Source organism: Canis lupus, chromosome 23, assembly GCF_003254725.2.
Source record: "Canis lupus dingo isolate Sandy chromosome 23, ASM325472v2, whole genome shotgun sequence".
Taxonomy (NCBI): Eukaryota; Metazoa; Chordata; class Mammalia; order Carnivora; family Canidae; genus Canis; species Canis lupus.
The window spans coordinates 46,809,592-46,829,823 of NC_064265.1; the positions used below are offsets into that span (position 1 = coordinate 46,809,592).

General features: G+C 37.6%; 1 protein-coding gene across 7 annotated transcripts in view; it reads left to right on the forward strand.

Annotated features, from left to right (window-relative positions):
* Positions 1–20,232, forward strand: part of MBNL1 (muscleblind like splicing regulator 1) — a 276,932-nt gene that overhangs the window by 68,605 nt on the left and 188,095 nt on the right. For 6 of the 7 annotated variants that reach the window (XM_049099964.1, XM_049099963.1, XM_049099984.1 and 3 more), the window contains one exon: positions 5,222–5,346. The gene's annotated coding sequence lies outside the window, so the exon portion shown is untranslated. Of the gene's footprint in view, positions 1–5,221; positions 5,347–20,232 lie in introns of those variants that run through there. The other variant, XM_049099997.1, reaches the window with a different exon arrangement.

The following is a 20,232-nucleotide window of genomic DNA, read 5'->3' on the forward strand; positions in this document are numbered from 1 at the left end:
GTTTATTTCTCTTAACGCACAATAAATATAAATGTAAAACGAGATGTGCTTTAATTTGTAAACCTTTTGTAGTGTTTTCAAATAAATTCACAAACTAGAAGAAACTTTTTGTCCAGTTGTGTTTTTCAAATTAGATTTGGAATTATCAGCATCATACTTATCAGGAAACTTAATGTGCTTGGCCGTTTACCTATAATAGCCAATTAATCCTCACAACACCCCAGTGAAGTAGATATTCTTATTCTCTTTTACAGATAAGGAACCTGAGGGTCAAAGGTACTTAAGAATGATCAGAGAGTGCTTCCCTCTTCAATTATCTAGCTGTACAAAACAAAACAATTATATGCGCACTTACATATTAAAGTCATTTCTTTAATAAATTAAAAATAAAATCAGTGAATCAGAAGTACTTCTCCCACCATTGAGCTCTGCAGATAGCAATAGAAACGTGCTACTTCAGTAGTTTTAAAGTGGCCGTGAAATAAGTCTTAGGAAAAAAAATGGTGGCTAAAACCATGAATATATATTTTTTTTATTGAAATATTTTTTCAAGGACAAATGCGAAGATTTTTGCTTACTTTTAAGTGGTAAGTGCATAAGAGCAAAAAAAGGAAAGAGAAAACAGATTGAGAATCATAATGATAAAAGCAAATGAGGGGCAGGCTGGGTGGCTCAGCAGTTTAGTGCTGCCTTCAGTCCAGGGTGTGAGCCTGGAGACCCGGGATTGAGTCCCACGTCGGGCTCCGGGCATGGAGCCTGCTTCTCCCTCTGCCTGTGTCTCTGCCTCTCTTTCTCTCTCTCTCTCTCTGTCTGTCTCTCATGAATAAATAAAATCTTTTTAAAAAAAGCAAATGAGAAAAATGAAAAATATGGAAGCTGTGTAATATTTTTCCATTCTACATGACTTTTGAAATTTCTTTGGAAGGGTATTTGGAAAGGTCCAAATGCAAGATATGACAATTACTATGTTATTGCCTTTCTTTATCAAAATATCCTTGCAGAGGAAAACAGTGCCCAATTTTTACTCAAGAGAAAATATTTTCTCATATGAGGTATGTTATTCTTAAATTACTTTAATGCAAAATATGATGTAATGTTAATGCATGCTACAAACTCCTAGCACATGTTTAAATATATATTCCAAATACATATTGCTTTGCATATAGAAATAACTAACATTATATTGACTAACTGCTAATGCTTACAAAACCCAGTTTATTCCTAATGCTAATGATAACCCTGTAGCACCACTAATGTCTAAATTCAGTCTCAGAAAACCCTGTCTTACTGAAAGGAAACAAAGCCCTTTAGAGAAAGAGCTAAGTTTAGGTCTGGAATAGGAAATTTACAAAATGAGCCTGAGACATCTTGTGCCAAAACGCAAGGATATTATCAAACAATATTGAGATCATCTCAAAAAGCTACACTATTCAATGACTGTAGCATTAAAAAAAGAACAGTGATTACAATACATTAAAACCTAAGGTATATTGAACCCTACAAATCGATAAAAAGTTGACCATTGTCCAATGAACAAATGTCTGGAATGAATGAACAGGCAATTTACAAAACAGGAAATACAAAAGGTACAAACATTAAAATATGTTCAATTTCCATAGTAATCAGGGAAATACAAATTAAAAATATGAAGACACCATTCTTTTGCCCATCAGATTGGCAAATCTTTAAAAGTTTGATTATGTCAAGTAGTGACAATAGAGTGGAAAAACAGGAAATGTTGGAAGTTCAAACTGGTAAAGGTTTTTTGACTCGGCAATTTGGTAGTAACAATTAACATTTTAAATGTGTAAAAAAGAAAAAAAAACATTTTAAATGTGTATACCTAAAAAATAAAAATAAAAAATAAATGTGTATACCTTCTGGCCCAGCAATTCTATATCCCTATACTTAAAAACTTCCCCATACTTTTAGGGAGGCATCTATAACACTGTTGATTGACTACACTGCTTTTAATTGTGAAGAAATTACATAAATTTTATCGATGGGGGTATTAGATGTGTATGAGTCAGTTCCAAAGAATACCTTGGGGATAGCTTCAACTAAAAAAAGATCGCAGTGAAAAAAAAGATAAAGTTAAAAAAAGATCACAGTGAAAAATACACTGTGATGTTATATATATTTAAACGCCCACAAAATTACTTAATTCCATATATCATATGGATATATGAATCTATCTATCTATCTATCTATCTATCTATCTACATATATTCTCCATATATATATATATATATATATATATATGGAGAATCATGCTATAGGGAAATAGTATAAATTTTTACTTTACCTGTATTTTTTATACTATAAACACAACAAAGTATTCTTTATTCTATAATTTTTAAATGTCAAGAAAATGAACTTTCAATAATCCTCCGAAGTGGTTGTTTGTGGCTCCAGATAAGGAAACGGGGCTCAGAAATAATAGCTGACTTGTCCAAGGTTAAACAATGAAAGTTAAAAATTTGGTTGCTCTTACGCCCTCTATGCAGATGCTTTTCTCTAGAGCACAGGTCAAAACCATCTTGTATTTTGTACTGACCAAAATTTTTCAAGGGAGATATCCAGGTTGGAAACAGAAATGAAAGTGCAATTAAGTCTCTGTCCATTGATACCATGGAAGTATGCTGAGGACATTGTGCATAAGAAGAGGAGCAGGCCCAGAACAGAATCCTGAGAAGCAGCAACATTTAATGGATGAACATGGTTAAGGAACCCCGTAAGAAAGTCAAAGAAGAGACTGCTACCCAATCAGAAGGAGAGAGTGAAGAACTCAAGCACAGAGAGCATTTCTACAAGAAGGAAATGGTCAACAGTGGCATATACTGCAAAGGAGTCAAGCAAGAGGGCTTTGAAGTATCATTTGGATTTGGTAACATAGTCATCGGGTGACTTTGGCAAGAGAATCTTAGTGACTAGAAGCCGCAGAAACCAGAATGCAGAGAGATGAAACATGAAGAAGATAGGGGAATTTAATGGTATGGGAGGTCCTCAAAAATTGAAACATAGAATCATGACATGCTCCAGCAATAGATAATATTTCAATCTAGCAATTTCTATTTATTGGGTATATACCCAAAAGAATATAGAAGAAAGCAGAGACTCAAACAGATATTTGTAAACCCATGATCTTAGCAGGATTATTCACAATAGCCGATAGGAGGAAGCAAACATAAATGTCCATCGAAGAATACAATAGATAAATAAGATGTGGCACATGCACGTAATGGAATATTATTCAGCCTTAAAAAGGGAAGAGGATTCTCACAAATGCTGCAACCTGGAAGCACCTGAGTGAAATAAGCCAGCCACAAGGACAAATGCTCTATGATTCTACTTGTAGGAGGTACCTGGAGAAGTCAACTCATAAAGATAGAAAGTAGGATGGTGGCTGCCAAGGACTGGGTAGGGAATGGAAGAGGAATGGGAAGCTATTGTTTAATGAGTATAGAGTTTCAGTTTGGGAGGATGAAAATATCTAGAGGTGGGGGTTGGTGAAGGTTGTACCATAACTTTCATATACCTAACATCTCTAGACTATATGTATAAAATGATAAGCTCATTGATTTTATGTATGTGCTATCACACACACACACACATGCTCACGTGCACATGCACGTATGCACATACACATACCAGCTAGGAGGACTTGCAGGACGTCGGTGATGACAACTTTTTCAAATTGGAAAGTGATAGGACAGGTCAGTCAGAGAACTGTCTAAGAGGGAAGACTCTTGAGCATATTCTCCAGTCTGGAAAGGATCATTACAGAAACAGAGACACACATCCACCCACCAGGTGAAAGGGACACAAATACTGAGCGGGCGCATTAAACCATCCACCGATACCCAGCACTCTGCCTCTGCTGCTGAGCCTGGGTCTTTGGCAGTCAGGTGGACTTAGTGTTTTTATAATAAAAGTCAAATATGCTCATACTTAAAATTTCTCAAAACACACAGAATCTAAGCACTGTTGACCACATTCAATAACTCCCTTCAGGGATTTTCGTAGAAGTATCTCGGGCAAGAATTCCACTCTAGTTTTACATTGATGACACTCTGGTGTTTGGCCGTTGTCGTGGTAGCTTTCTTAGTATTGTTTGTGCCTTTGTTTTTACTTCCTGCAGATTCCCATCGAGTTGGAGTGTAGATGAAATGGAAAAACGTTTCCATTTTTCATTACCCCCTAATTGCTCTTTATTGCCCTTTTGAAAATATGGTTAAGTAAAAAAGCAGAGTGTGATACCCTGGGAACATGATAGTTTCAAAGTCCAGAAAGTGGTTCTTGCAGCGCGTGGAGGTTTGCATAATTACTGTTATTCTTGCAAACCACCCTCCCCCTTCCCTTCCCCAACAGCAAGGCCGGGTGGGAGGGCCTGCCACATGCAAATTGCAGCTGTTCATTTGCTTCTACTATTCAGTAACCTGGGAGAAGTATATATATATATGAGTGTTTCCTTCTATTTGGGGTTGGAGGTAGTGTTGGCTTTGATCAACTGCTTTTCTGTCCCTTTTCTACCATCGTCCCTACTGTCCCATAACTATTTTCCATCAGGGCTCCAACCTGTTAGAAACTTAACCATTTGTGTTCAGCAGTGCAGGACCTGCACCTGTTTTGCATTCTTGTGGCTGAAGTTGAGAGAGCAGAGCTTATGGATAAGCAACAGTTTCAGTTTTGCAATGCTTTATCTATATGTAACAGGCAGCTATTCATGAGAAAGGAAGTTTAAGGCTTGTAGGTAAAAAACCACTACTCAGATTCCAGGAAAATGCCCGTTTACTGAAGTTTTTTTTTTTTTTTTTTTCTTTTTACAATATGTCTGTAGTCAGATTAGCATTTAGGTCATACTTCAAAGAGTTTAAATTTATTAACCTTATAAAAGCAAGTTTAGTCCTCACGTATGAGCTTGACGGGTTTTGTCTGCAAAGAGCGGTATTTTGTTTTCCTATGATTATCTTTTGGCCACAGAGGAGATGTTTCCTTATGTAAATGAGCATTACATAATAATGTATAGATTTCAAGAACTTTCTGAAAACTCGCTTACACATATAAATTTGCGTATATGTTAATTAATTGCACATGTATACGCACACAAATTATAGCCTGTCACCATGGTTCCAAAGGTAAGGTTTGTGAAGAATTTTTCATCCTGCATAGAATTTATAAAGCAAAATGACTGGTGTTTCACAACTTCCTCTTTTGGTAGACCGTCCTTTTGCAGAGAAAAAAAAAACTGACTAAAAAAAGCTGAGGGGAGTCAGAGCCCTTTGAGATGCTGGTTAACTCAACTATTTAAGCAGCTTAACAAGCAACTGAAAAAAAGACACTGAGGTAAGAAGAAAGTTTTGCTATTTTTCATTTAATTATTTGGATCACTGTTCATGAAACAACGATTTCAGTGTGGGCTGAATTACAAAATAGATTAAAGAAATTTCATAATTTTAAAGCGAGTACTCAATATTTTAAATGACAACGTTTAGTACGTTTACAGTTTCAACTTCACGTACAACCTTTTAAAAAGCTGGAAAATTTTAAAGTTCTTATTGATCTCCAAATTATTTTAACTGAAAAGGAAAAATATTTCACTTTTTTTTTCAAATTTTGTACACAATTTAATGCTGACAGAACTTTTGTATTAATTTAAATTTTGAGAGTTTTTTCTTCCCCTAGCTCTAGTAAATTCCTAACATCTGTAAGTTATCCTACATATATTTGTTTGTTTGTTTTGCATATTACTAGTTGGACATTTTCCAGGAAAAAGATATTCTTGAATTTGTTTCTACCCACTGTGAAAATATATAGTATTAAACTGTGACATTTCAGTATTATTTTTCATATCATATGATGATGAAATTTAAATACTTTAGAAAAAGCTATTTGTAGTGTAGATAGTCTTTTAAAATGTAAATAAGGTAAGTAACTCAAGTTTTAGAAATTTATGTTTAAGATTAATTTGCAGTTATGATGCCCCAAAATGGGACGAGAACTAAAAGACCATTTGGATTCATAATTGGGAATCAAATCAAGCTGAAACTAATTTCATTAGGCAATTCTAAAGTAATCTAAATCCAGCAGATTTTTTTAAATTTTTGCCAAGCTAGAATAATGTATATAAATATTAACTATTTAATATAATTGTAATTCTCATACAGTATTTTTGAATCTTCTTTTAAGAAAATAATATATTTGAATGATTACTTAATTTGGTTTGCTTTAATTAGAATAATCACATGGCTTCCGAAAAAGAAAGTCTGCACTGTTCCATAAATTAATGGATTTAATTTTAATCAATTTGGGTAAACAACGCTATCACATTGGTTCTATTACATTACCTAGAGAATAGGATGTTTTTAAAAAATTATTTTCATGCAATGCACTGTGATAGAAGTTGCTGTCTTTTGATTACAGAGAGAATGAAAACAGATTGTCAGTGTTACAAATTTAGGAAATGAACTGTTGACTCAAGTTTAATATTCTTAACTAGATCAAAATTTTAAAATTAAGTAAAATTAAGTTGACAGTTGTGAGAAATCCATTAAAATTGTATGTTCATCTTTATGTATCACACTGATTAAACACAGCTACTTCACCAGAACTTGATTATGGTTCTTTTCAACACCGCTTATAATGCTTCGCTCTAAAAAAAAAAAAAAAAAAAAAAAGGACTTTTAAATGTCCAGAATTTTAAGTATGAGATATTTTGATAATATTTTGATATCATAAGCTATCAGGTGTTGTGTGTTTGTCATACAGTGTGGTGTTACACTGAATAACTGGTAACAACTGAGAAAAAAACATAGCCCAAGGAACTTACAATCTAAATTTGATCAACACTGTAATTCCGAGTGGCAAATGAAGGCCGTAGAAGTAGAGAAAACCCTATCTTGCTGGTAAGGTGGTTGTGTTGCTGTTGTGGTCGTCGTTCTTGTGAACCATTAAAATCTGAACGAACAGCCTAGTTCTAGATTGTGGAAAATAAGTTTAGAATTCGTTCTATGACAAAATCATATTTGCAGAAAAAGAATTAGAGCTACCCGGCTGACCTTCCATGAGACATGGAATGGGGACTATCTTACCATTATTGGGACAATAGCAAGATGCATTGCTTGTGGTTTTATGTCGCATAGTGTAATAAGAACAAGCGTTTCAGAATCTGCCCCAAATCCCAATTTTTGAAGTGAAATTAGACACAATATTGTAAATAATTTATTGCTGGCATACATAAATTGTTACTTCTCAACTAGAGACGTATATATATATATTTTTTACTGTTTCATTAAGACTACATTCATGGGACACACAAAGACATAAATTTTCACTGAATCTAATAGAAGTTGAAACGGATGACTGCTGTATAGCATCGTAAAATTTTATATCTGTCTTAATAAGACACGGTGGCCTGTGTGATGTGTGCGTGGTCTTGCTGGGTAGCCATCGGATTGTTGAATTCCAGGGTTGATCCAACAAATCTCACAGTTTAGTGGGTGTCTTCCCCCTCCTGCAGTGTGAACTCTCTACAGCTGCCCACCTGTGCAGGAGAAAGGCCTGCTGCTTGAGGGCTCTAGTCCACCTTGGCAAATGCATTACTTCTCAAGTAATAAATTCGCCACGAAACCATGATGCTGTTTGCTCTTAACATCAATAACTGGACTTCCCAAAGAACTTTTAGAACATTGGAACACTTGTTTGTTTGGTTTTTCCCTTCTTTCGGCCATTGTCTCATTGGCAAGAGTAGATCAGAGTTCGTGGCTCAAAAGAAAGATTATGATTTGGTGTAGACTAAGAGGAATGGTGTGTTTTGAATTCAGAAACAAAAATCCTCTCAATCTGGATAATGTGCCTCTTCCAACTTTGTAAACGCAAATTTGTGTCCACTTACAACCACTGATTTTCCGTTCATTTTCAGTGGACGTGACTTTCAAATAAGTGCCATATGTAACATATTCATATTTATTCTATTAATCAAAATATGTGTTACATGGGAAAATTATTGTGTACACAAAAATATGTGCTTTGGAAGCCTAGGTGCTCCGTAAGAGAGAATATGTGTCTCATTCACATACAAGGAATAATTTCTGCAAATATAAAGAATAAAGGCAAGTTCGTTTACATTTATGAATATTTCCATTTAAAAAGATACATTTTGGGGATCCCTGGGTGGCTCAGCGGTTGGCCTAGGGCATGATAATGGAGTCCCGGGATCAAGTCCCACATCAGGCTCCTGCAATGGAGCCTGCTTCTTCCCCTGTGTCTCTGCCCGCCCCCCCCCACCGTGTCTCTCATGAATAAATAAAAATATTTTTTTTAAAAAGATACATTTTATGCAGTGCGATGTACACAAGGACTCTAGAAAATAAAAACTTTAATTTTTACATCTTTAAAATGTAAATTATTTGGTGTTTGAAAATTAACTTTAATTTTCAAAAACTTTAAAATGTAAATTATTTGGTGTTTGATCGTTTCCAATATTGCTTCCCTAACATCCCCGATTTGTTTCATTTTATACAAACTAAAACTAGGCACTTAGATTTGATGTTTTCTAAATACTTTCCAGCTTGGCCTGTTCACCATTTTATACGTGTACAAAAATGGGTCTTAACTTTTCAGTATTACTAAGGAAAATAGCAAATTTGTAGTTTTATGTCCAAATTGAAAGAAAAATGTCCTCAAAGCCATTAATTTGTATTGGAACTATGGAAAACAAATCAGAAATGAAGTGAGCCTACTGGTTTTACTCCATGAACTAATTAAAAATGTCACAGCTCATTATTATTCTACTTTACAGATATTTCATTGTCACTTCCCAGTTTTTTCAATAGTTAGTGGTTATCACGGTCTCAAAAATCTTTTCACTTTGGAAACAAACACAAATATGATCGTGAAAAAAATCACCACAGTTCTGATTCTGAAAAAAGTAAAAGTAAAATTAGCCGCATTTTTTTTCCAAAGCATGCCTCAGTTTGATTTATTTTCACTTTGCATAAGAAAAAAATCGAGGCCGAATGCTTTTATGCTTTTCCTGTGTTGGTGAACAGATCTGAATTAGAGGAGAGGCAGGGACATTCTCTAGGCAATTAGGCTGCCTTTTGAGTAAAAATCATATCTAATGCCATTGGAGTTTCTTAGATGCTCGCTGGAAATGCTTATTATACTTCAGTTACTTAAAATTTTTTATTAAGAAATAATTCAAAGCTCAAAAGAGTTGTAAAAATAAAAATAGCACAGTGAATGTCTGTATACCCTTACCCAGATTTGCCTAATCTTAATATTTTACTCCATTTGCTTTATAATTTGCTCTTATTCTTTCTCTCTCTCTCTTTCTGTCTCCATTTTCTCTTCTGAACTCTTGAGGGTAAGTTATAAAAAACCCTTGACTTCAGCTGGTAGTTGCTAAAAATAGAGGTAGTCTCTTATGTAATGATTACAATGATCTACTTCACAAATTTGCATCGATGCAATAGGTTTATCTAATGTTTACCCATATTCCAATTTTGCTATTTATCTAATAATACCTTTTATAATACTTTCCCCTCCAGGAAAGGATCCAGTTCAGAGTCGTGTGTGTTACATTTAGTTGCCATGTCTCTTTAGCCTCCCTTAATCTGGAACATTTTCACATCATTTCTTTGTTATAAAATGGAAAACCTTAAAGTCTATCCACCAACTCTTCTTCTTCTCTTTTTTTTCCACTGAGTGTTCCTCATTTTTATATTTGTCTGACATTTCCTCATGATTAGATTGTGGTTATGCATGTTTTGCTAGAATACTGCATAGGCTAGGTCTCCTCCCATGCTGTCATACCGAGAGCCACAGGACGCTCATCTATGCCCCATGAGCAATGTTACTTTTGGTCGCCACGCCAAAGTGTCGCCTCATTTCTCCATTTTATAATGACAATTCCTCAGGAAAATTTCCCTTTGGGTTTCATACAAATCGATGTTCTCATCTGATGTAGTCTTCATTGTAAGGCATTAGAGTTACACACTCGTGGTTCTCCACTGCCAGTACTCCCTGCACAGTTCAGAGAGTCTCTCGCATCCTCGTAAGCAAGAGAACTCCCTTCTCTCCTGCTTCAATTACTAATATGTATCTCTGTTACTGATATTAAGTTGTGAATTTCTGTCTTTCCACTGGTTTAGAATTCCTTACTGCCTTAATTATTATGGTGCTCAGATTGTCCACATTTAACAAAGGAAGCCCCTTTATTCTGGCTTCTATGTCCATATGGCATGCCTCCCTCGTGTTTGGGAACACTCTATGGCATAGAAGATGCTCAAGGCTAAGCTGGTACCTATCCCATCCCAACCCCAGAATCAGTCCATTCTTCTTTCTTTTTTTCTTTTCTTCTTTCTTTTTTCTTTCTTTCTTTCTTTCTTTCTTTCTTTCTTTCTTTCTTTCTTCTTTCTTTTTTCTTCCTCTCTCTTTTTCTTTGTTTTTGTTTCTTTTTAATTTTTTTTAGATTTATTTAGATATAAATAAATAAATAAATAAATAAATAAATAAATAAAGGGGAGGGGCAGAGGGAGACGTAGAGAATCTCAAGCAGATTCCCTGCTAAGCGCAGAGCCAGATACAGGGATTGATCCCACCACCCCTAAGATCATGACCTGAGCTACAATCAAGAGTCCGCACTTAGCCAACTTAGCCACCCAGGTGCCCCACTTCTCATTTCTTGTAATGGGGAATGGCAGGAGAGGCCAAGATCCGGATGAGGTATACTCACAGCTCCTGGAGTGTTTGGGTTTGTTGACCCTTTTGGCAAGAATATAGTAGTGCAAAATACACGTATGCAGACACAAACATATAAGTATGCATATCCCAAATGCATACGCATGCGTTCATAGAAACTCTGATATCCATACAGGTATATTTTGGACATTATGAGTTCATCTGATATCTCCAGTTCTAACCCATTTCCCAGAAGGGTCTTCCTTGCCTTCACCTGTGCAATGTTTGTGTGCTCCTTCTTCCACGGTGGCAGCCTTGGATCTTAACATCAACATGTTTACTCATTTCTATAAAACATCTAAAATGATTTCTGAATTACTTTACCTAAACACTGCAATAAACAAACCTATTGACAAAGAATTCGGGTCTGCATGCACTTCTTCCCCCACACAGCCATAGCCCACCAAATACTGCGTTTGTGGGTTACTAGGATGATTCCTCTCTTCCTTCCCTCCCCCTTCCCTCCATCCCTCCTTCTTCTTTCTTTCCATGTGGGGTTATCATAGTATTCATTTGAAATACAATTAGGTTCATTTGTTTCTATTTGTTTCCAGGTTGGGAATTGTTTTCCCCCTTTGCATTCTTATCGGTTTAATTTAATGTTTTTAATTGACCGGCTTTTCATTGTTTTCCAAGCCATGGAGACTAAGTGGTTTTTAAAAGTTAAATGTGCACGTTATCACCACATTTATAGAAAAATAGGTAAGGAAAGAAGCAATCATGAATTTGTATAGTCCGTAAGCACTGGGCAAATTCTCACCCTTTTCTATAAGTGATTCTAGAAGGTTCCTGCCACCAGCACTCCTCCATATTCTACTCCAGTACTCATAATGATGAATGCATCCTGGTATTTGTGGTAGGAAGAGAAAGTGGGTCAGCGTCAAGATTCATTTTCAGTTTCCATTCTGTCACTTACTGACTGTGAATCTTGGATGGTTGCTCCTCTTCCCTCTCCAGATATCTAGCCCTATAACTGTAAGTTAAAAAAAAAAATTGTACCTCCTTAACTCTTTGCCAACTTTTGGACTCCTATCTCAAAGTGATTACTCAATCTCAGATGTTAACCGGCCTCTTGAAGTTAACATGTCCAGAAGAAAGGCCCTCACTGCCTACCCTTCTCTCTGCTGCATGCCCGGTCTTCTTTGATACTTTTATTCTTAAATCACCTTACACCCAGTGATCTAGGTCAAAAGCATCACTAATTTCTTTCTTTCTCTCACCTATACCCTACGTATCAGCAAGTCTGTCCATTCTGTTTCCAAAATATATCCCAATATTGCCCAAGTTCACCCCTCACGCCATCTTGAGCTCAGTATAAGACTCTATCATCTCTGTTCTGGACATCTCTGTTCCCGTTGCAGCCCTATTAAGAAATTTCTCCTTCTCTACTCTTGCATCCCTGCAAGCAGGACCTTTTAAAATAGAAATCAAATCATGTGACTCCCTGCCCACAATTCTTCAATGGCTTCCTATGTTAATTATGAAAAAATCATGGGGGATCCCTGGGTGGCTCAGTGGTTTAGCACCTGCCTTCAGCCCAGGGCATGGTCCTGGAGTCCTAGATCAAGTCCCACATCAGGCTCCTTGCATGGAGCCTGCTTCTCACTCTGTTTGTGTCTCTCTCTCTCTCTCTCTCTCTATGTGTGTGTGTGTCTCATGTATAAATAAATAAAATCTTTTTAAAAATTTATGAAAAAATCCAAATTCCCCTTCTACTGCTTATATATCTTCTCCTCTACCTAGGTTTCTGCCCTCACATATCCTTCCTCTCATCCCTTCATTCACTATGCTCTGGCTCCGCTCCTTATTTTGCCCTGGGGCATCCTAACTCATTCCTGACTCCAGGACTTTGCAAATGCTCTTCCCTCTCTTTTCCTGGCATGTTCTTCCCACACATTACTGTGGCACAACCCTCCTTTCTTTAGACGTTTGAACGTTCCTCCCAAAGGATGTCTTCCATGACCAACTACACATTATTATTAGTTTCCCCAACCCAGTCACTCTCTATCCTTTTATCTCATTTTCATTTTCTTGATAACCACTTAAAGCTACATAAAATGTTTATCTTTCTTTAATTATTTATTGTTTGTTCCTCCCACTAACATGTAAGCTCCGTGAAGGCAGGATCTGGTCTGTTTTGTTCGTGTTACATCCTCAGTGTCTAGAAAAATGCAAAGAACATACTAGGTACTCAAATGATGAGTAAGCACAAGGCCTCAACAGTTCTGAGCCTCCTGTACAAATAACACAAACATGACAAAAATAACAGCTATCTCCCAAGGTCTTGTGGAGGAGGCCATGGTTATGGTAATGGCCTAAGCTGCCACACAATTGTCAGGTGGGATACTTCTGTTAACATGAGTGAAAGGAACTGAAACAAAAGAAATGGTCCCTGGAGACAACAAATAGACCGAGAAGTTCTCTTTTTTGTGTGTATTGGCTCTCTTCCACCACTGAGCTAAAAAGGGATGGGTTCACAGTGGGTGCCCCTAATCTCTTAGAATCCTGGGGGCAATTGCTCTGCATTGCTGCCCCACTGCCTTTGCACTTGTCCTGCCTTTGCCCTCACCACCAAGAAAAAACATGTGCCCACCCTTCCTTGCCAGTTAGGGTTCATTGCTTCCCTCAAGCCAGATGGAAGAGCAATCTCCTTCCAGAATTCTTTCCTGATTAACCATCTGCCTGTGCTGGCCTCATGGCTATGCATATAGTTCACATATTGTTTTGTAATTATTTCCTGGTTCTATTTTTCATCTTGAAATAGATTTTAAAGCTATTCCAGGAAAACTGTTTGGAGTTGTTTCATGTTGTATCCAACATACCAAGTTAAAACTATAAATATAGGACTTGGTTCTTGAGATTATTAGGTCTTAAAGGATGGTAATGATGATGGTGATGATGATGATGATCGTGATAATGTTAATAATAATAGATTTACTGTTACATTTTTTAATTATTATTTATTTATTTGGGAGAGACAGTGAGCAAGCGAGCAAGTGAGCAAGAGAACACGAGTGAGGGGGGAGGCAGAGGGAGAAGCTGACTTTTCCTCTGAGCAGGGAGCTCAACCTGGGGCTTGATCCTAGGACTCCAAGACTATGACTTGAGCCAAAGGCAGATACACAACTGAGCCACCCGGGCACCCCTACTATCACATTTTTTAGTACTGGTTTTTAGTACCATTGCATATCATTTTTACTACCAGGTTTTAGTGCCAGTTTTAAAATACCATTGTATATATTAGGTGCTTCACATAATTAATGAATTAAACACCTTCACTAACTTTGTGAAATAAGTACCATTATTACTATTTTACAGATTTAAGAAAGAAAAAAAAAAGAAAGGTTCAGAGAGAGTTAGTTTGATAATGGTCAAAAAACCAATCCTGGTGTGTCTGGATCTTTATCATTAATATACTTGCCTCTAGTACTTACAATGAGAAGCAAGGTAGGCAAAACTTTGGTGTAGATACTGTTAGACACTTATAGATTATATGGCATGACCCCTTGGAAATCTCACACTCTAGAAGGGAAAATCTCAAAAGACGTGGATTTTCAGCCACTATGAAAAATGTAAGGTATCACCTGAGACATTGAAATACTTGAGAGTTATTTTTCTTTTTTAGAAAATTTTATTTAAATTTGATTTGTAAGTGGATTTTATATTAGCTGATATTGGAGAATTGTCACATTTGTTAAGTGTGATAATATTATCTTAAACATGTAAAAATATTCTCTTTAAAGTAGTGACTATAAATCACTTTTATAAATAGTCCACCTCTTTAAAGAGACTATTTTTTGTTTGTTTGTTTTGGAGTTTTGGGAGGTAGAATTTAATATTTGCAGTAAGTATCTTTTAAAGACTTTCACATCAGAGTAGTAATCAAAGCAAGTTAGGAAAGAAAAGAGGTTTAATAACATAAGTGTCGATCATTAAAATATAGATAACCATAACATAATTCAGTTTCGTAACAATATATGGATCTATAAGCCTGAATTTGTTAAATATTTTATTTAATTTCAATCTGCCAACATATAGTATAACATCTCATCATGTGCCCTCCTTAATGCTGGTCACCCAGTCACCCCATCCCCCCACCCACCTCCCCTTCTGCAACCCTTTGTTATTTTCCAGAGTTAGGAGTCTCTCATGGTTTGTCTTTCTCTCTAATTTTTCCCCATTCAGTTTCCCCCACTCATATGTAGAATATAAGAAATAGTGAAAGGGACCATAAGAGAAGGAGAATTATGCTTCTTGATGCAGTGATGGCACAAGGCTCCCTGGGGGAGGCGGCATTAAGGTTGAATTATCAAAGTTTTCATCAAGTGGAAACACATTGGGATAAAACATTTTCAAAAGATTTCAGAACATTTTCAAAGACCTGGAAAAGCCTTTTAATATTACATGAATTTAACATTGAGTCACTTTTTTTCCCCCTTATCCTACGGATCCTATGGTCCTGCCAGTATTTGGTGACTCTGCCTTTGTGACTCTTCGCAGAAAGTGGGTTATGTGAAGAGAGAGGATTTTAATTCTTGTGAGAAACTTCTTTGCAGGTTGAAGTGCATCTACTCGTGTATTCATATATCAAGCAGTATGCATTAAGCATTCATCTAGGTGCTAGGAAAAGAGTGACCAAGACCAAGTTTCTACCCTGAAGGAGCTTCACTTTAGTCTAGTGGGAAAAAGCAATGAACAAGCCAATAAACAAGTCAATTTTTAAAAAGAGAATTTCAGATGATGCCAGCAGCAGGAAGACAATTCAGCAAAGAAGAAAGATAGAGAAACAGAGAAGGGCTGCTTCTTTACCTACCTGGCCTCCCGAGGTGGCCTCTCTGAAAGGGAAAGTGTGTGTGTATGTGAGTATGTGTGTGTCTTTAAGTATTTCTTTATTTATTTAGGATTTTATTTTATTTATTCATGAGAGATACAGAGAAAGAGAGAGAGGAGCAGAGACAGGCAGAGGGAGAAGCAGGCTCCATGCAGGGAGCCCAATGCGGGACTCGATCCCAGGACCCCGGGATCACGACCTGAGCCAAAGGCAGATGGCCAACCACTGAGCCACCCAGGTGTCCCTGAATGGGAAAAAAACATTTGAAGCTGAGACATGAACGATGATGACAAGTTTGAGTGTGCCATGCAGAGGGCCCTGGGAAGAGTGGCGCTGGGGGAGTGATTTGCAAGTGCAGCAGAGGCAGGAATGAATTTGGCATATCTGAGAAGCAGAAAGGAAAAGTGCAGGTCTCAGAGGGTAGTGGGAGCCGAAGCTAAGGGGCTGAGGTTGACAAAGGGCCAAGACAAGGAGTTGTACACTGTGAACAAATATTTGCAAGGACAGGCACATGTATGTACTGTGGGAGTGGGTGCAATGAATGACCCGTGCATTCTGTGTTTAACACAGCCTGGAGAAAAAACTGTTGTTTGAAGAGAAGCAGAAATTACTACATAAGTCAAAAGTTTGCTTAGGTGAAAAATTATTATAGTTTGATGAATTTCAAGTAAACCGAGTTTATCTTCAGAGGTTAACCTTATTTTCTTATCTTTTCATTTTTATTGAAGCTGCAGGCTTGATAAAAATGAAAAGGGCTTAAATATTATTTGATTTAGTCAACTGAAGATTTTTCAGCAAAATTGCTGTGGAATAACTGACTTTATCACAACCATTGAAAATCAGTACCCTGACGTCTGGTAATGGGGTCATCAAGCACATTAGTTTCTGTATGAATATGAAGCAGATAAGACTAGAGAAAAGGCTGTTTCCCAGTCTCTGGAGACAACAGATGCTCTCTTGTTTATTCTTCTCAAGTCCTAGCTCTGGTGATATTAGGGACCCTTACAGCATCAACCTCTTCCTATTATAAGTAACTGTTACTTACACTCCATTTTCAGAATAATTATAAATTTCCTCTGATTTATTTGGATTATCCGAAGAGATCTAAACTATCCAATTATTACCTTTTAAATCCCAGAATTAAATAGATACAACTTTGTTTGGGGTGAGGGGAGTTGGGAGATTGAGTGTGATTTGGGAAGGGAATATAGAGTATCTTATTTTAGTTCTTGGAGTCGGGAGGGGCGGCGGATCGGGTCTGTTTACTGCTTTCGCGCTTCCTTCTTCATTCTTCTTCTTCTCGTCTGCTTCCTATTACTTCTGATTCTCCTTCTTTTGCTGTCTCTTGTCTTCTTCTCTCTTGCCTTCTTCTGTCTTCTTCTTTTCTTCTTCTTCTCTTCTTCTCTTCTTCTCCTCTCTTCTCTCTTCTTCCTCTCTCCTCTCCTCCTCCTCCTCCTCCTCCTCCTTCTTCTTATTATTATTATTACTACTACTACTACTATTATTATCATTACTATTTAAACAAACCTAATAGCTATTAAGGACAAGAACAAATGGCATCCCATATATTTGAGAAGTTAATGACAACTAGTATGGCTATTTCTATTTCTGATTTGAGTTGAGGGCTGACCATGGAAAATAAATAAATAAACTCTACCAGTTGCTTTGGACTGGGCGTAGCTAGAAGGATGACCATGGGTGGGTGGGGAGGAACACAATCGTAATTTCCCCAAGGCTAGCAGACACAGTACTGTTGTAGGAGCCACAAGATGACTTTTGAGTGTTCCTTACAGCGCCCAAATAGACCATCATTATGTTACTGGTATTTGGGAAATGTGGAAGGGTAGAGATGACTTATGTGCTATTTAAGTGATAGAGTCCATTGTATCACACAGACATGTGGGTATGATGACTCACTGTATCACTGGATTAGTGCAAAATGTAAGCTGGTGTGTGGTTTCCAAGCTCACGCGTGTGTAAACGCATGGGTATCTTCGATGTGTGAATGTTTAGAGAACGCTCGTGAAACAGGAAGCCACTTCCTGACCTGCTGCTTACTACAGGTGGACAGACTAGCCAAGAAGCAAATATATTAAAGTAGGAGAGCAGCAGGTTTTCTACAGTAAGAATGGCACACATCTGCTGAAGGAACTAGAATCAGGAGGGGAGCATAGAAAGACCACGTAGGCCTGGGGCATGACTCCAGAATCGGACGTTAATGATGCCTCGTCCAGGGCCCGGCGTCCTCTGCTCCTGCCTTATTTGGCTTTGTTCCCCTGGTTGGTGACCCATCACGTTGGAAAAGAATCTCTTTCAAAAGTGTAAATGTTCCTCTTTCTGCGGGTGATGTCACCATTCCTGTGGCCCAAGCCTTTGTTACTAAATAGTACTTAGCAACACATAATCATTATTTTCTCCACTTAGAGCTCTGAGGGTGTTTGTTCTGATGAAATTGAGAGATACATTTTTCAGGGAGGTAGGAGTAAGAGCTGAAAAAAAGGGAAGCTGTGCCTGGAACAATTTCTTGACTTGTGTTACTTAAAAGAAGCAAGTAGACAACTAAATTTTTATCCTGTGGCAACAGCTCTGACTGCAATAAAAAAAAAAAATCACATATGGCTCCAAAGGATGTGGTTTCTATGCAACTGTGCATTATACATTCATTTTTAAAGTGATAGATGCCTTTTACTGGGCTTGGTTTGTCCTTCCCATGTTTTTTCTTACAAAATGTCGTTGGGGGGCGGGTGGCGGGGAATTGGACGAAAGAAAGCCATGCTCTGGTCAATTAAGACTCATGTTTCTAAAGTGCCTGTTGATCATTCCAGGGAATATCTTGGATTCCCTTTGGATTACATCCTACCTGTCCATTCAAAAAACTAAAAAAAGAAAAGAAAAAAAAAAAGAAAAAAAAAACTGTAGAAAGATCTTTTATCTCATAAAAAGTTGTAACTTTCTTAAAGTTGCAATTTGATTTTAATTCTCATATTTTGAAGAGACCTGGAGTTTAACGTGAGCTTGTTTTTTTTTTTAAATATTCTAATTTTTAAACTCACAATTACCATCTACTTAAAATCATTATAATAGCTGTAATTTGTCAAAGGTCTGACCTAGGTCAGGTTAATTCCTGTGGAATCATTCATGAGCACAATTCTATGAGGCAGATATTTTGCGTTAGCAGGAAACGGAGAGTTGGAGAGATTGTCTAGAAATTTGTGCCTGATTAGGTAACAGACTGCAGACTGTCTTTGTTTGATAGGAGCTGAGGCAGAGGCAGAGCAGCAGCCCCCTTATTTGAAGTAACACCCCCTTATTTTGCAACCTGATTCTTCTAAAAGGTCTGGTGCAGACACAAGCCATCGCACCACTTTGGAGGGGGGCAGGTGGCCATGCTGTCTCCAAGAGGCGCCAACGTCATAGGCAGAAGGACAAGGTTGTAGCAGCTCTGACTCTTGCCAGTGGAAGCTGGCCCATGTGTCGCATTTGGCACGTGCATACCTATTGCCAGTGACCCCCAAAGAGATGGTGTTTTTCCCTTGAGTCACCTGGGAATTTGGTCACAAATAAAATAGGTGTGCTTTCAGCAGGCTTCCTCCATCCCAGGAAGGAGAGTACCCAGAGCTGTACCAGGTATCATCCACACACTCCTTTTTCTTCGTAGTTAGTTCTGGTTGTCCCACATACATTAGCTATTTGGTGCCAAATATGCCTGTTTCCCCAAGTTCAAGTCTAGCCTAAGAAAGGTAACACCCCCCCCCCCCAAGGCCCCACATAGAGTTCTGGGTATTTAGGGACCCTGACAAACTATTTACAGTTTCTTCCAAGGCAGACGTTACCAGAAATGTCGTAAGAATAGACAGGCCTCAAAGCCCTCACGAGAGGAAAAACTGTTCTGGCTAAGTCTATAATTTAGTCGATCTTCAGAGAAGAATGACTTCATGAAAAGACAGACCCAGAGTGGCCAGCCTCTTTTAAACAGTTAGCTTTTTCTTTATTTAATCGTGAAGACTAAATGACAGGTAGGGAAGTGCTTTTGTGGGAACGTGGGAGTCTCGAAGCTATAGAAGGAAGTTACCCTGCGCAGGGGAGTGAGCATGTGGGTAGGAGTTACAGACGACTGCTCTATTGCTCGTCTAGAATAACCGTGCATAAACATCTTTTCAATGGCACCTGAACAGAATTAATGGACTCCTATTATTAAAGGCACTTGATAGATTATTTTTTAAAAGTACATATATCACTTATTATATTCAGGGACAGAAAAAAATAAGATTTTTACATCCAGGAACAAGAAAAGAGCCTCTAACTTTGACAAAACAAAAGATGATCGGATTGGAGTTCCACATGTTGATGTAAAAGACAGTGTTACCCTCTCTGAAAGTACGAGAGAGAAGCTGGCTTCGTCCGGTAGGTGTCATAACCTTAAAACACTAAACCCAGGAAATGAATGAAAGCAAACACCAGCAAGGGGAGTGCGTAGTAGTGATCAGATACAGATTTCCCCAAACCTTGCCCTCGGGGCTGTGTGGTGGACAATCTGCATCTTGACAGAAATAAAGTCGCTGTTTCATGCAACCAGTAACGGAACTCTTGTCTTAAAACTTAAAAGGAATTCCAGCACCGAAGACGTGGAAGCCCTGTGCTGGCTCTCACATGGCTGC